We start from the raw sequence: 16,562 nt of genomic DNA, 5'->3' as shown, positions 1-16,562 counted from the left end.
TAGACGTCTCTGACTTGGAAGTTGCATTTGTTCTTGTGGTACATAAATTGCTCTTCACACAAATAAGAAGCTGTATTTCTAATCCTTACTTCAGTGCTCTTCTCTGAACTTACGCTCAAAGTCAAATCTTAGTCTGAATGAATCTCACTTTAAGAAGCAGCAACACAGTAGTAAAAAATAAACATAACTAGAACACCTCGCTTTTCCATTTTCAAAGGAATTCCTGCCCTATATCAACAATGGGCGGGTGAAGGCAATTCCCTCCCTTATAATTCTGCATTGTAATTCCTTGGAGCCACTATCAATGAAATGCTAGAAAGTGTAGAAGGAGAATGGCCGATTTGGGCTGGGGAAGCATCAATGAAAAATCAGTAAATGAAATGATAAAATTAGCCTGGAAGGAGAGGCAGACGGAATCGCATAGACGAAAACATGATGAAAAACATGGAAATGCCAAGGGGAGGCATAAGAGTTAGTTAAGGTAGTCAGGAAAGATGAGATGATGTGCATTATTTTGAAGAATTTGCACCACATATACCATACACACAAAAATAAGGAACACATAAAATGGTGGAATTTAAAATATATGTGCATCCTTTAAATTTGATTTTTAACATCTTGGAAATAATTCCAGTAGCGAGTAGCTGGGCTCTTCTTGAAGATGCCATCAAATTGATGCATGAGAGAAACCTGTCTCAAGCAAATTGTTCAAGTTTAAATGGAGTTAAGTGTTTAAAATGGTCACTCCGTCAGAACCATCTGCTCAGCGACGTGTTTGCTTAAGAAGCCAGCTGCTCAAGTGCTAATGCATTTATGATGACATGCAAATTTGTTAAATACTGAAATCTCCTTTATCAAGATGTCACCGTTGTCATACTTCTCCCCCTTCTTCCACTCCTTTCTTGCAATAGTACCGAGAAAAAAAAAATAAGAGAAGCCCAAGTTCAGCTTTGATCTATGAAAAAGCTAATGAAGGCAAAACAGAAGATAAATATTACAAACTGTGAAGAAATAAAGGAGTATTTCCCCCAAAGTAAACCATGTTATTTATTCAAAAGAGTGCCAAGGAGTTGATTTTATAGTCCCCTATGGAGTTTCTTTCCCTGACTAAATATCTATTATACCAAACATTAATTTACTACAAAAATAGGAATTATTTCAGCTAAAATGTCATGATTGTAAGGCACCGGCTTTATTAGACCATGTTCTAAGTAATTAGGAAAACGGGGGGCTTTACAAGAAATGAAGGCAGGACAACCACTGAGTGAGTAGGTAGTGATTAAAATAGCTTTAAACCATTAAAGGGAAAATGTCAATTAGAGAAAATAAACGAGTCCAACCTTCCAGCTGTAGTGAATGCTAACTACACACAAATATGTAATGATGCAGTAATTCATTAACTTAAGAAAAACATAAAATTCTATGTCAATGCATACCTATTTCCCACTATATTGTGTGTCATTTTTGGTCAGCTAATCATAATTTGTCTTGGAGGGTGATTAGTAATCTTCAGTGTCTATGTCTTTCCCTTCTCAAATGGATGGTTCTCTACTGCCACTTTCTGAGGTGAAGTATGTAGTGAGGTAAGGATAACCAAACGGAGCGGCCAGGGACATGCAATGGAATGGGGCTGAAAAAGTTAACAAAAACAGTCTTAAGAAGCCATGATCGACATCCACCCCAAAAGGAAAATATATGTTGTAGTGGTGATAAATATTCATCTTTGGTATTTCAAGCATGGTAGTAACATGATTGCACATGTGTTTAAGATGGGCCACAGTGACAGGCATGTAATAACTTGGATTGGGGTAGCAAGTGAAATGGAAAACAAATTAGAGGTAGAAATCCAGAAAAGAAGATTCTAAGGAATTCAAAATAGACTATTTGTAATTGCCCCTTAAAGATATATTCTCCACAAAAATACACACAAGTATGTAATGATGCAGTAATTCATTAACTTAAGAAAAACATAAAATTCTATGTCAATTTATGTGAAGAGAATTATTGGATGAAAAATGAGGAAATATTTATTCTACTTAATCTTAAAAGCAATAAATAAAATTGCAATTAAATTAAGATAGGGGGAAAAAAGATCAAATTTTAACTCCTAATAAAATCTGGATCCTTGGAAAAGCTGCATAAATATGAAATATAAATGAAAGCAAAATTATAGATCTAAAAGGAGCATTGTCAACTTATATACATTATAAGAAAATTACTTTGTGTTTTTATAAAGTTTTTCTGCCATGGTTTTCTAAAAAATAACTGTATTTAAAATATTTAAAATGATGAGAAGAGATAAAATGCTAAAAAGAACCATTTGGGGTAACCAAACCTGATTTTGGTAATGCCAAGTAAGGGTCTGGATAGTTTTGCCAAGTGTAGTTTTTATTTTCATCTAATGTACTCTCATGTATTTACATTCTAAATATGTGGGTTTTATAAATAATTAACAACTCTATATCATCTAGTTGATGATCCCTGAAGGGTTGACTTATGTTCGGAATTAAGAATAATATTTACTTGGTTAGGTGAAAAGTACTTTATGAAAAACAGAGTAATGAAATATAAATTATTTAATCAAAGTATTTTTTAAGGACTGTTATTATTATGATCATTACTGATCAAAGTCAATAATAGAAATACAAGACTCTGGAGTTATTCTTGATTTCTCTTTCTCAAACAAGTTTTAAATCTGTTTAAGAAGATGTTGCCTCTACCCTCAAATTATACCCAGATTCCATGGACTACTCCATGACCACCCACTGCGGTGGGCTTCTATCATTTTTACCGGGTTATTGTAGTACTGCTTCTAACTTGCCCCAACAATTTCCAGTGCCTATTGTATGCTGTATACTTAAAATAGTAAGTCATTTTATGTCATCCCTTTCATTAAAAACTGACAACTGCTTAACATTTTAAACTGCATAAAAGTCAACGCACTTAAAATTATCTAAAAAGCCCTGGCTTTCCTCTGGATGCAGTTCTACTCTATCATGCCCTCACTTGGTTACAGCCACTCTGGCACCTTCAGAGTTCTTCTAAATTGACAGTCACAACTGCCCGTTGTGATTTTTGTATTAGCTCTTTACTTTAATCAGATTTTTGCCCCAGACATCTCCCTGAAGACTCAGCACGTATGCCACCTCTCAAAGGTTGCTCATCCTACTTTAAAATGCACGATCAGTGCCCTTAATCTTTGTTTCCCTCTTCCTTTCTTCCCAGAGCTTCTATTATCTTCTAACATACTAAACTATTTGCTATTTAATGTGTATAGTGTATATTATTAATCTGATTCCCACAATGGGAATGGAATTTCCACAAGGCAGTGGTCTACTACTCTTTCATTCACTGATGTAAATCAAGTATTTTGAATGAAGCCTTATAGATAATAGGTGTTTAGTACATATTTGTTGAGTGAATTAATAAGTGAAGGGATAGTCTATGATGTCCTAAAGCCTCTGAAATAACCAACTCTGGAGATGCCCTGCCTCTGACAGCTTACCAGGTAATCTCCTAATCACTTGAGAATTGTTCAGCATTTCCTATTACCAAATAGTCTGGCTGATACCAAAAGCAGAAGAAGGATTTCATCTGGGATTTGTTGTTCCAATTGAACTGATACTTGATGTGATTATTGGGGAAAAAAATAGATTCAGAGTTTTAGATTTATGGTAGGGCATGGAAAATGCAGATAGATTCATGATATAATTAACTAACTAGTTACTTAAGCTTTATTTTCAATTAAGTCAATATTATTTTATATTAGTTTCAGGTGTACAGCATAATGATTAGGCAAATATATAATTTATGAAGTGATTCCACCCAATAATTTTAGTACTCATCTAGCTCCAAACATAGTTATTACAATATTATTGACTATATTCCTTAGCCTGTATTTTCCATCCCCATAACTGTTTTGCAACCACCAATTTGTACTTCTTAATTCCTTCACCTTTTTCACCCAGCCCCATATACATCTCCCCTCTGGCAACCCACAGTCTGTTCTCTGTATCTTTGAATCTGCTTCTGGTTTTTGTTTGTTTCTTTGTTTGTTCTTTAGATTCCACACATACATGAAATAATATATATAATAGTTTGAGAAGAACAAGTGTTAATTCTTCTTAGAATATTTAGTAACATTCACCTGTAAAGCTATTTGGTCCAGAACATTTATTTGTTGGGAGTTTGGAGATTAGTAATTTGATTTATTTGGTAGCAATCAGTATTTTAGATTTTCTGTTTCTTCTTGATTCAGTCATGTTTCTAAGAATTTATCTATTTCTTTCCATGATACATTTTAGATAAAAATTGGCATGACATATGGAAGGAACTATGAAAGAGAGATGAATATTTGTACTAAATGTCTACATATAGTCATATAACTCAATAGCAAGTAAATAAAATTTCGATAAAAAATGGGTGAAGTATCTGAATAGACATTCTCCCAGAGACATACAGACAACTATATATATAAAAGGCTAATATGCAAAGTGTCCCCACAGGAGTTCAACCGGGAGACTGGGAGTTCTATCGCTCGCTATGACATGCGCTGATCACCAGGGAGTGAGGCGGAACAAAGGAAGGCCCCAGCCGGCAGCCAGGAAGGTAGGCCCCGGCCAGCAGCCCGAAGGCCCCGATCAGCCCAATCGCTGGCCAGGCCTATGGACCCTACCCATGCATGAATTTCATGCACTGGGCCTCTAGTTACATACATAAAAATATGCTCAACATCACTAATCATCAGGGAAATACAAATTAAAACCACAATGAGATATCAACTCACACCTGTTAGAATGGCTATTATAATAAAGACAAAATAATGTTGGCATGAATCTGGAGAAATTGAAGTCTTGTGCACTGTTGGTGGGAATGTAAATTGTTATATAGAAAACAGCATGGAGATTCCTTAAAAAAAAAAAAAAAAGTGAAACTATTATCTGGTCCAACATTTCCACCTCTGGGTATTTATCCAGAGAAAACAAGGACACTAACTCAAAAAGATATATGCACCCTCATCCTCATTGCAATATTATTTATGATATGGAAACAACCTAAGTGTTTATCAGTAAATGAATGGATAAAGAAGATGTGATATATATGTATATGTACAATGGAATGCTATTCTGCCATGAAAAACAACAATAACCCAAAATCTTGTCATTTATGACAACATAAGTAAACCTTGAGGGCATTATGCTAAGTAAAATAAATCAGATAGAGAAAGACAAATACTGCAAGCTCTCATTTTTATGTCAGATTTAAAGCAATAACAATGACTCCAGCATAAAAACAAACTCAAAGATAGAGAAGAGATTGGTGAATGTCCGATGTGGGGAGTGGAAGGTGGAAGAAATAGGTGAAGTGGGTTAAAAGGTACAAACTGTGCTTTAAAATAATGAAATACTAGGGATGTAATGAATAGCAAGGTGACTATCCTACCTAATAAAAGAGTGATATGCAAATTGACCCTAACTCCACTACACCTACAAGCCACACCCACCAGCCAATCAGGAGCAGATATGCAAATAAACCCAACCAAGATGGCTACATCCACAGAGAGCAAGGTTTCCCAGACAACGGAGGAAGCCAAGCTTTCCACCTGCCCTTGCCAGGCCTAAGCCTCCAATCAAGCTACAAAGTTTCAATTATAGAAGGTAAACAAATCCAAACAGAAATGGCACCATCCACAGAGCTGGAGAGAGCAGGCCAGGGTTGCCCCCAGCAATGGATGAAGCCAAGCTTTCCACCTGCCCTGGCCGGCCTAGACCTCCACTCCAGGCTACAAAGTTTCAATTATAGAAGGTGAATTAACCCCAACAGAAATGGCTGCTGGCCACGGAGTGAGTAGGAGGCTTGGCTCCGCTCCAGGCTACAAAGTTTCAATTGTAGAAGGTAAATAAATTCCAGATACCAGGGCCTCCTCTTGGGTCACCAGGGGGTGTGGCTGGCCTGCAAACCACCACAGGCCCCTCGCTCAGGCCGCCCCACGCCCCAAGGGAACCCCCACCCTGATCTGGGACACCCTTCAGGGCAAACCAGCTGGCCCCCACCCATGCACCAGGCCTCTATCCTATCTAATAAAAGAGTAATATGCAGATTGATCATCACTGCAACACACAATATAGCTGCCCCCATGTGGTCAAAGATCCTGCCCCCATGTGGACACAAGATGGCCACCACAAGATGGCCAGCAGGGGAGGGCAGTTGGGAGGCACCAGGCCTGCAAGGGAGGGCAGTTGAGAGGGACCAGGCCTGCAAGGGAGGGCAGTTGGAGGCAAGCAACCCTGCAGGAGAGGGCAGTTAGGGGTGACCAGGCCGGCAGAGAAGGGAAGTTGGGGGCAAACAGGCTGGCAGGGGAGCAGTTAGGCATCAATCAGGCTGGCAGTGGAGTGGTTAGGGGGTGATCAGGCTGGCAGGCAGAAGTGGTTAGGGGCTATCAGGAAGGCAGGCAGGCAAACAGTTGGGAGCCAGCAGTCCTGGATTGTGAGAGGGATGTCCGACTGCCCGTTTAGGCCCAATCCCGGTGGAGAGCAAAAGAAGAGGTTGGGATCGGGCCTAAACGGGCAGTCGGACATCCCTCGAGGGGTCCCCAGATTGGAGAGGGTGCCGGCTGGGCTGAGGGACAACCCCCCTCCATGCACTAATTTCATGCACCAGGCCTCTAGTAGTTAATATCACTGCATTACATATTTGAAAGTTGCTAAGAGAATATATCTAAAATCCTCTTCACAAGAAAAAAACTGTAGCTATGCATGGTGACAAATTTTAACTAGACTTATTTTGGTAATAATTTCTCAATGTATACAATATTAAATCATTATGTTGTATACCTGAAATTAATATGATATTATACCTCAACTATACCTCATAAAAATCAATCAATCAAAAAATGTATGCAGATAGGTAAGATTTCAAAGTCTTGAAGTAGATAACTACATTACAGAAATGACACAAATTACAAAGGTAAGAATTTGGGAAATCTGAAATTGCCGATTGGGAAGTAGGAGAGAATATCTGAAAATTTTCAGGAAGTTCCTTTGTTACCTACTCCATACAGACAGAAAAACAAATTGTTCTCTTTTAAAACATTGTTCGGTCCAAGTCCCAATGAAAAGCAAGGCTAAAATAAAATTGAAAATGCATAGGTAATACTTCCAACAATAACGATTTAATTTTTAAAATGCATAGGTGGTTTTGTACTCATGTATCTGTTAAAACACAGATTTTTAAATGTTAAATCTCCAACATCACAATTCATCAATACTAAATGAAAGAGAAAATTGTCACTTTATGTAATTACGGCAGACCAGTGAATTTGCAGCCAGATGCTACTTCTTACAACAGCAGATGTTGCACATGATACAATGAATTCTTTCAACTGTTTCCAACAAAATGGTTAAAACAATTTCCAATCAGGTCAATAGCATACAGCTGTTTTTCAAAAGGCCTAGTAGCTAATTTTCTTTATTTCACATGACAATAATAGGTATTTTCAGAACTGCCTTAAAACACCTGGCAACCCAGAGTCACTGAACTCATTTGCTATATTGATTATCAAAGACCAACCTTCTGGAAAGACTTGGAATCAAAGCTTGTTACCTTGCACCTATAATCAGACATATTCTAAATTCTTAAAATCATAGATCTTTGTGTTATTTTATACTTCTTCTCTGCAGAATATATAATCTGGAATACTTTTCAGTGACACGTTCCCCTATCCTATTGAGTACCTTAATACAGCTAAGTTATAGTTAAGTTAGCAGTGACTTGCTAAACTCATCTATGGTCATAATATTGAATAATTGTCCAATCAATATACATAAAGAATGAAAGTATCTATCAAGTAATATTGAATTTCATCAATTAACCATAACATGATTCATCCATCCAAATAATGGAAGAACCATCCAACCAATATTTAATTCCAGAGCTCAACACTAAGCTGGCTACCATGAAAAATTACAAAATATTTATTTTGATGTCTTGGGAATAAAAGATGAAAATAATGAATTGTCAAGATTAAGGATGTCAATAACTAGCACAGAGTAAACTTTAACAGTTAAATTTTTTAAATACATATGCTTAGCAAGTTTAAGGAAGATGGGAGACATCAAGGTAGACTTTCTGAAGTGTGCCAGGGTACAATATCTGGATTTGAAAAACTTGTTGAAGTTTTCTGAGATGGTAGGAAAGCATTTCAGTATTTTATTGATTGATTTTTAGAGAAAGAGAGGAAGGGGGAAGAAAGAGAGAGAGAAGTGTTGATTTGTTGTTCCACTTATTTATGCATTCATTGTTTGCTTCTTTGCTTCTTTTATGTACCCTGACCCGAGTTCAACTCACAACCTTGGCATATCTGGACGATGCTCTAACCAACTGACCTACCCAGCCAGGGCCAGGCATACAGTATTTTAAAAGCACATAAGTAAAAAATATATTCAGAGAAATACTCAAACTTCTGTAATGCCAGAGAGAATATGAAATATCTTATGTTTATGCATGTAGACTGTGGACAGATTATCGAGTCCTGAAATAAAGGAAAATAAATGTATTATTAACACTCAAAATTAAATCTAGGTTTTGTGATTCTGATCATGATAAGTTTACAAGATAACTGGTTTTGAATAAATAATTATTTTTAAAAATGAGGAAAGGTTAGTCAAAAGTAGATATGTAAAAATAATCTCCAGATAAAATGACAAAGACTTTGAACTACATTATGAAATGGAATTTAAGTAGAATAAATGAATTCATAGGCCAGTTCAGTAAAAAAAAAAAAAAAATCACTGACTATACTATAAAAAAGGTGTGATCTGATCAATAAACCAGTCAACTTCAGTTCCAGTTACCACCAACCCCCTTTTAAATTATTAAATATAATAATCTATTTTTAAAGTCTAAAGAATTAGGTTATGAATGCCTCTATACCAACTGCCTAGCTTTACAAAATATTAATTCCTTTTTGTATTTTGTTCATATTCTTAAAAATAAAATATTAAATTTATTTATTCATTCTCAAAAACTCACTGAGATGGCAGAAACATGTTTTTTTAAAGTATAAATCCACAATAAAGAGAAAATTTCAGGAAGTAGATTAATAGTTAGGAACCAACTAATTAGATCTGACATAAGGAATGGCTAAGTGTTTCACAGGCAGCCTCCAAAAGTCAAGATCAATGTAGTTACTGAAAACCAATATTTAAAAGTGAAAGAAACGGTTATCGGTGGGTAGCTCTCCGTGTCCCCACCCATTGCCAGTGGAAGCGGGATTCTTGCGATATCATGAGAAAAGGGACTTTCCCAGTCTTGCAAAGGAGTGTAAGTGACATTTTTTTTGCATCGGAGTAGATACCTAAGTTTCCAGGGCCCCATTCCCCTCCGTCCCACCAGGGGAAAAGGCCCACTTTGCTTGCAGCAGAGCTAGGATTGAAGCCGAGGCCCAGGGTTTCTGTTCCACGTGGCACACAGTCCGATCCAGCAATGAGCTGGCCCCGTTTGTGTTTTCCGCTGCAGCCCGTCAGCCCATTGCACGTGGGTCCTCTAGGCGAGGGCCACATGGCTATCGGGGGAACTCGGGTGCATGTAAGAAACCAGAGGAACGAGAGAGCCACCAGAGAGCCAAGATTACAAACTCCTTTGTCTGGGGATTATGTATTTCCGAGTTTTCATAGGATTGCAGTGGCCTCACCCCCTTGGCCAGTGATCCAGGTTAGAGGGACAGGCACTTCCCTACCTCACCCTGACGTTACTGCCCACGCGTCCATCACCTGTGTTGGACTCCTTCCCCCAGTGATTTGCAGGGAATGGACGGTATTCTCCTGTGGAGAGCTTCCTGGTGAAGCTGCCCAGATGGCCACCCTTATAATATCTGGCCTCCCTTTGCCTTCTTTCTATTATTAATGTCTAGCTAATTAGAATGGTAATTAAGAGGCTTTAAATCAGCTATTTCATCGATCAAACCATCAAACCTCAGAGGAAAAGTAAGGGAGGGTGGGAGTAAGGGGGGAGAGATCAACCAAAGGATTTATATGCATGCATATAAGCCTAACCAATGGACACAGATAACAGGGGGGTGAGGGCATAAATGGGGGGGATGGGGGATAATGGGGGAATAAAGACACATATGTAACACCTTAATCAATAAATATTTTTTTTAAAAAAGGAACTATAGGAAACAATGTCTAAAAAAACAAATAAAAATACAATTGCACTATTTTGCCAAATATAGTACAATAAAGAGATAGAAATTATTTTAAAGGAATAGAAAACTGGATATTTTAAATAATGTAATTTGTCAACTCTAGAAATCAGATTCTCCCTCTTCCACAGTTTGGTGTTGCTGCTATTTGTTCATTCCTTTCATTGCCAAATAAGACTTTGTTATGCCACATTTTGTTCATCCATTAATCAATTTATGGGTATTTGAATCGTTTCCATTTGTGGATATCATGAATAATGACGCTATGAACATTTGCTTAAAGTCTATTTTTTTCTGAACTTACTTGTATAGCCACTCCCGCTCTTTTTTGCTAACTACTATATATCTTTTCAGTCATTTTACTTTTAACCTATTTGTGGTTTTGACTCTAAAATGTGTCCTTTATAGCCAGCATAGAGTGGGTTCATGTTTTTCCCCTTTGCCTTTGATTGAATTACTTATTCAACTCACATTTAATGTTATTATTGATAAAGTTAGACTTACATCTGCCTTTTTACTTTTTGTTTTCTATATTCCATGGCTTTATAATCCTCTATTCCTCCTTTACTACTTCTTTTGTATGAAATGGATTTTTTAGTATAACATTTTAATTCTTTTAATGAAGGTTTTTACTATATTTTCTAATTAATTCAGATGTATATGGTAAACCCTAGAGCAACTATCAGAATCAACTTCAGATTTGCATTAACTTTATCCACTGGGATATAAAAATGTTACTCAATAGAGATCTATTTCTTCTTTCTCCTTTTGGTGCTATTATTGTTATGCTTATTAAGCATAACAATAAAACATTGTAATAATTTTATAAATAGCTTTATATTATTTGTGTCAATTAAAGAACCTCAAAGAAAATGAGAACAACTATACATTTACAAAGCTTGTTATATTTATCTTCTTGTTTACCATTTATGATTCTTTCCATTTGTCCCTGTGGTATTGAGTTACCATCTGGCTTAATTTCTTTAGTCTAATACAGCTTTGCTCCTATCCACACCTCTGGGTTATTTGCAAATATTTTACATTTCTGTATGTTAGAGCCATGACAATAAAATTACATACATATTGCTTTATGTAATTTTCTAATCATTTACTATCTATATATATAAAAGCCCAGCAACCAGAGTGGCAGAATGACCAGAAAGACTGGTGGCTATGACACACACTGTGGCAGCCAACAGGCCTGATTCTGGCCCCGATCAGATCCCCCCCAGCCCAGCCTCCAATAACCCCCCCCAACCCTGGTCAGGGACAGGGACAGTCGGCCAACCACCCATGGCCCCTCCCCAAGGCCGGCCCTGCCAATGGGTCCCAATTGGGGTGGGCCAACCTGAACCCACTTGTGCACAAATTTGTGCACAGGGCCTCTAGTAAGAACTAAGAAACATGCATTTATACTGTCCTTTATAATTGCATAATTATCTTTATTGGTGTTTTGTGGTGTGTGTGTGTGTGTGTGTGTGTGTGTGTGTGTGTGTGTGTGGTTTGCCATCTCCTGTTCTAGAGCATTGTTTTAAAGAACTTTGCTGCAAAGTAGATAAAAAATATGGAGGCAGTAGCCAGTGGGAGGCTGCTGCTGCTCTGCTTTCATCTGGGCTCAGGAATGAACATGCAGGGAGCAGAGAGGCCCCGGTGACCCATAGACACACAACCTGAAATGAAGTCACCTCAGCTGAATGGCAGAGCTCTGAGCATAAGGATAAATGCTCATTCTTACATGTGACTGAATTTTGTGGTTTATTTTACAGTGAAGTTGAGCAATAAAATAATAAGTAATTCTAGTACACTAGCAACAAATATTAGAAAATGTAGCAAAAAATGTAACACTTAAAACAGCTTGAAGTAGTCTTATACAGATACATATCTATATAATTTGAGAAGTTACATTAAAGTATGTGGAGATGGATAAATAGTGGGAGAGGTTGATAGGTAAATCAATAGGAAAATAACCACACAATATCCAGGGCATTCGTTTAAAAGGATCCAAGTGATTTATGGAGAAAATTAGAAGTCTTTGCTGCCTGACCTCAGAACTTCAGTGCCTCCAACAGAATCGACATAAGCAAACGATGCACCCCACACTGCCTCTCGCCCAGGGCGACTCATTATCACATCAAAGTGCATCTAACTGTCAGAGCCTTCAAGACAAAGGGAAGCCCTCATGTCCAGGGAGTCTTCACATTGCTGATTTTGACTTCCTAGCCTTTGCATACTAGAAAGAATTTGAAATGCATGGTGGGCAAGATAATTCTTAGTGTCCATATGTACCCTCATGCCCCTCCTCCTACACACACACTATTAAGAAATAAATCTTAGCAGAAAAAAAAACAGTGACCAATAAGTATGTAAAAAGATATTTAATCTTCCTACTAAGCAAGGAAGCAAAATTAATACCCCAATTGTCTTCAGATTGAGAAAAGTTCAAAAAACACACCTGTCAATACTAATGATTAGGATTATCATTTCACTCTGTGATTTGAATGTAAATTTTTATCCGCAGTTTAGAGAATTTGGCAATGAAGATGCACATAGCATATGACTCACCAATTCTATTCTATGTATAAACTCTATAGTAACCATTTCACAAATGTATAATGTGATCTGTATATGAAATGTACACATAAGTAATATTTTAACCACAAAACCATTGAAACCAAAGAAAATGTCCAAGATGGAAATATCCAATATAATAAAAGCCACATATGCTAAGTGTCCAGTCATTAGGTTGTCTGTTCAACCAATCAAAGCATAATATTCTAATGGCATGCTAAGTCCACTCAACTGCTCACTATAATGTGCACTGACCACCAGCGGGCAAACGTTCTGACCAGTAGGTTAGCTTGCTGCTGGGGTCCGGCAGATAGGGACTAAGCGAGATGGGCTAGACACGCCCTGGAGCCTCCTGCGGTCCCTTCCCAGCTGGCCAACCTCCTGATTGTGCACCAATGGGGTCCCTCAGCTTGGCCTGCACTCTCTTGCAATCTGGAACCCTTCAGAGGATGTCGGAGAGCTGGTTTCAGCCCGATCCTGCAGGCCAGGCCGAGGGACTCCACTGGTGCATGAATTCGTGCACTGGGTCTCTAGTATGAATATATTGCAATATGCCCTTATAATACACTCTAAAGCAGTGAAAATATAGTAGATTATGACAATATGGATGTATATTTAAACATAAGACTAAGAAAATAAATGCATATTGATGCACAACAATATTCTATTTATTAAGATTGAAACATTCAAAATGACATATATTGATTAAATGAAATATATATATATATATATATATATATATATACTAAAATCTTAAACAATGTGTGCTATGATAGTCCTCTTCCAAAATAAGTGTTTGAGTCTATTAGGAAAGAAGGTTGGTGTGCATCGTAATAGGGTGCACAAAAAGATAGTCTATTATTAAAGTTTTATGACACATGGTGAGTATAAACATACTCATATTCTTTTATTAATAGGAATAAGAAATGTAATATCATTTACTTGTTAATATTTATTCAGCACACTTTGAACTCTATTCTAATTGTTTGCCAGGACTTTCAGATTATTTGTACATGAATATCCTTTTGTAAATTTTGACACTTTTTCTTTTCTCTTTTTATTTCAGCACTTTAAGCCTCTCATTTTATTTCCTAGTTTATATGAGCAGTGATATGAAACAGTCCTATCTCATTCTCACTTTAAGAATGTTTCTATTATCCCTTGCTATTAGCTGTGAGACTTGTTTCTAATTTCTAGAGAAAATATTGATCACAAAGTACTGAATGTTATGTAATAATTATGTAATTACTGTACTTATTATATAATATGACATATATGCTAGGTAATGTTCAATAGATAGATAAATAGATAGATAGATAGATAGATAGATAGATAGATAGATGATAGATGATAGATAAATGATAGATATAGAGGTTGTCATAGATTATCAACCTTTTAGCTATTGATTTGGTGTTTGGTACAATAGATTGTCTGATGTTTAAATGTCTTCTTTCCCTGTATATGCATTTTTCCGCATTACTGAATTTGCTTTAATATAGTGTATTTTATAGGTGAGATAAATTATTATTTTTTAGTTTGACCTTTTCAATAAAGCATCCAGTTTATATTAAGCTCATAAATATTTTAATTAGAATTTTGTTTCATTACACTCTGAGTTTGCATAACACAGGGTTTATTTGTTCTTTGAAAAATTTGCTCAAACTTGCATATAAAGCCATCTAGTGGCCTTTTGGAAGGGATAATTTTGATTATAAATTTAATGTAAATTCTTTATATTCATTCAGGATTTTTATCTTTTCTTGAATTCATTTTAATAAAATATATACTTAAATTAATTGCATTCTTTTATTTTTATTAGCTCCTTACAATTTTAAATATATTTACTTTTGTCTGTATTTATGTCCTTTGAATTTGTTCCAACTAATCAAAGATCTGTGTTTTTTTTAATTAGTCTGTTAAATTTTAATTTCTCGGGGTGAGTTGAAGAAATGGGACTGGACTTAAAGAATAAGTTTTGTTCACCCTTTTTATTCTTTAGTTCTTTTTTATTTGTTTTTAATTTTGCACTTATTTTTATATCCTCCATTTTACCTTTTTTAAGTTTGCTACATTATTTCTTTTTAATAATTGTTTTATTAATATACTAGCGGCCTGGTGCATGAATTCATGCACATTGAAAGGAAATTAATTAGAAGAAATATTTTAATATCATTATTCGCCCTTTCTCTATAATAGAAGTGTCAACCACATTCACGATCAACAATGACAGATGGAAACACATGCATGCAATTGGCACCAGCGAGGGCTTTATATGTATCACGCATGCACGAGTCAACTTAGCCTTTTATAGATATGGAATAAACTTGCTTAATTCGACCTGCTTTCTGATTTAGCTAAACTTTCTCCAACCCAGTGAAGCACCCCAACTTCTCTTTCAGGTAATTGTCAGCAACACAGAAGTAAATACCAACACACCGCAGATTATTATTGTAGATCACGCAGGGAGAACAAAGGGTTAAATATTTAACTGCAGCGGTGTTTGACTATATTCTGCGCAGTGAGAAAACCTGAAGTCATTTTCAAGGTCCACCATTTCTTACTTCTTTTCAGTCGGGTCAAGTTTCTAAGCTTTCTAAATCTCCATTTTCTGAATAATGAAAAGAAAATAGGATTCCACCGAATCTCCTATCTACTTACTCCAGGACTTCTGTGAGGATCAAATGAAATGAGGCACTGGAAAACACTTCACAGACATTTGGTTAATGTATAACATGTTTCCATCTGGCTATAAAGCAAGTCATGTTCCTGGGCTGAAGAAACTGCAAGGAGGCTAGTCGCTAGGGAGAGGAAGCTGGGTGTTGCTACGTGACGTCATTATGTGGCACCCACTGTGACCCGTTTCCAGGCTGGGCTGGGCTGTGGGCGCATTTTGCGCCATGGGGTCTCGGCAGCGTCAACTGCGATTTGGTGGGGTGTAGCTCGGGGGTGGTGGCGGGGCCTGTGTCCTCCTTGGGAGAAGCCAAGTGTTGCTTTGTGGGCACCAGATCCGTAGTGCCTTTTCTCTGTAAGTGGCCAGTGCACGTCATGGCAGCTCCTGCATTGAGCATCTGCCTCGGTAGTCAGTGCACGTCATAGCGACCGGTTGGACACTTAGCATATTAGCCTTTTAAATATATAGAGATTTTTTAAAATAACTTTTTTCTAAATACTACTGTAGCTGAAGCCCTTAAGGCTTCATATGTTATCATTTGCTACTATTTAATAATTTAATTTGTAGATTGCATTGTTCACTATTCATAATTATGAGTAACTTATGAATAACAGTTTTTATTGTCTTTTATATTTTTTAAGTCTACATGTACAGTATACTAAATTTTTGGATAAATTATGTACTACTAGAGACCCAGTGCATGATTGAATCATGCACGTGTAGGGTCCCCTACATTCTTTCGCTTTTCGCGGTGGAACTGGGTGCCTGTCCGCTGGTGCACCAGGAGGAGGCTTCTGAAAGGCCTGGTGCTGGAGCAGACAGGCACCCAGCTCCCACACTTTTGATGGTCCGCAGCCGCTGAGGGGGGCTACCCTGCTGTTGAGAGGCGCAGGGGGAGGAACTCCTGCCCCCTGCGCCTCTCAATGGCCGCTGAGGGGGGCTGCCCTGGACAACTGGCTACCCTGCCATTGAGAGGCACAGCTGGGTGTCCGCGGCAGGCCCCCTCAGCGGCCGCGGATCTGGCCGTTGAGAGGCACAGGGGGCGGGGTCCCGCCCCCTGCGCCTCTCAACAGCAGGGTAGCCCCCCTCAGTGGCAGCGGATCCATGCCTCTCAATGGCCGG

The 16,562-nt window shown here is 37.5% G+C and overlaps 1 long non-coding RNA gene across 1 annotated transcript in view; it reads right to left on the bottom strand.

Moving 5' to 3' along the window:
• LOC129152059 (uncharacterized) overlaps positions 1 to 15,533 on the bottom strand; it is a 32,376-nt gene extending 16,843 nt beyond the window's left edge. The window contains exon 1 of the long non-coding RNA XR_008558803.1: positions 15,428 to 15,533. This is a non-coding gene — a long non-coding RNA (uncharacterized LOC129152059). The remainder of the gene's footprint in view (positions 1 to 15,427) is intronic.
• Between the last annotated feature and the right edge of the window lie 1,029 nt (positions 15,534 to 16,562).

The sequence above is a fragment of the Eptesicus fuscus genome, chromosome 17, assembly GCF_027574615.1.
Source record: "Eptesicus fuscus isolate TK198812 chromosome 17, DD_ASM_mEF_20220401, whole genome shotgun sequence".
NCBI lineage: Eukaryota > Metazoa > Chordata > Mammalia > Chiroptera > Vespertilionidae > Eptesicus > Eptesicus fuscus.
This window is presented reverse-complemented; position numbering and strand designations above follow the sequence as displayed.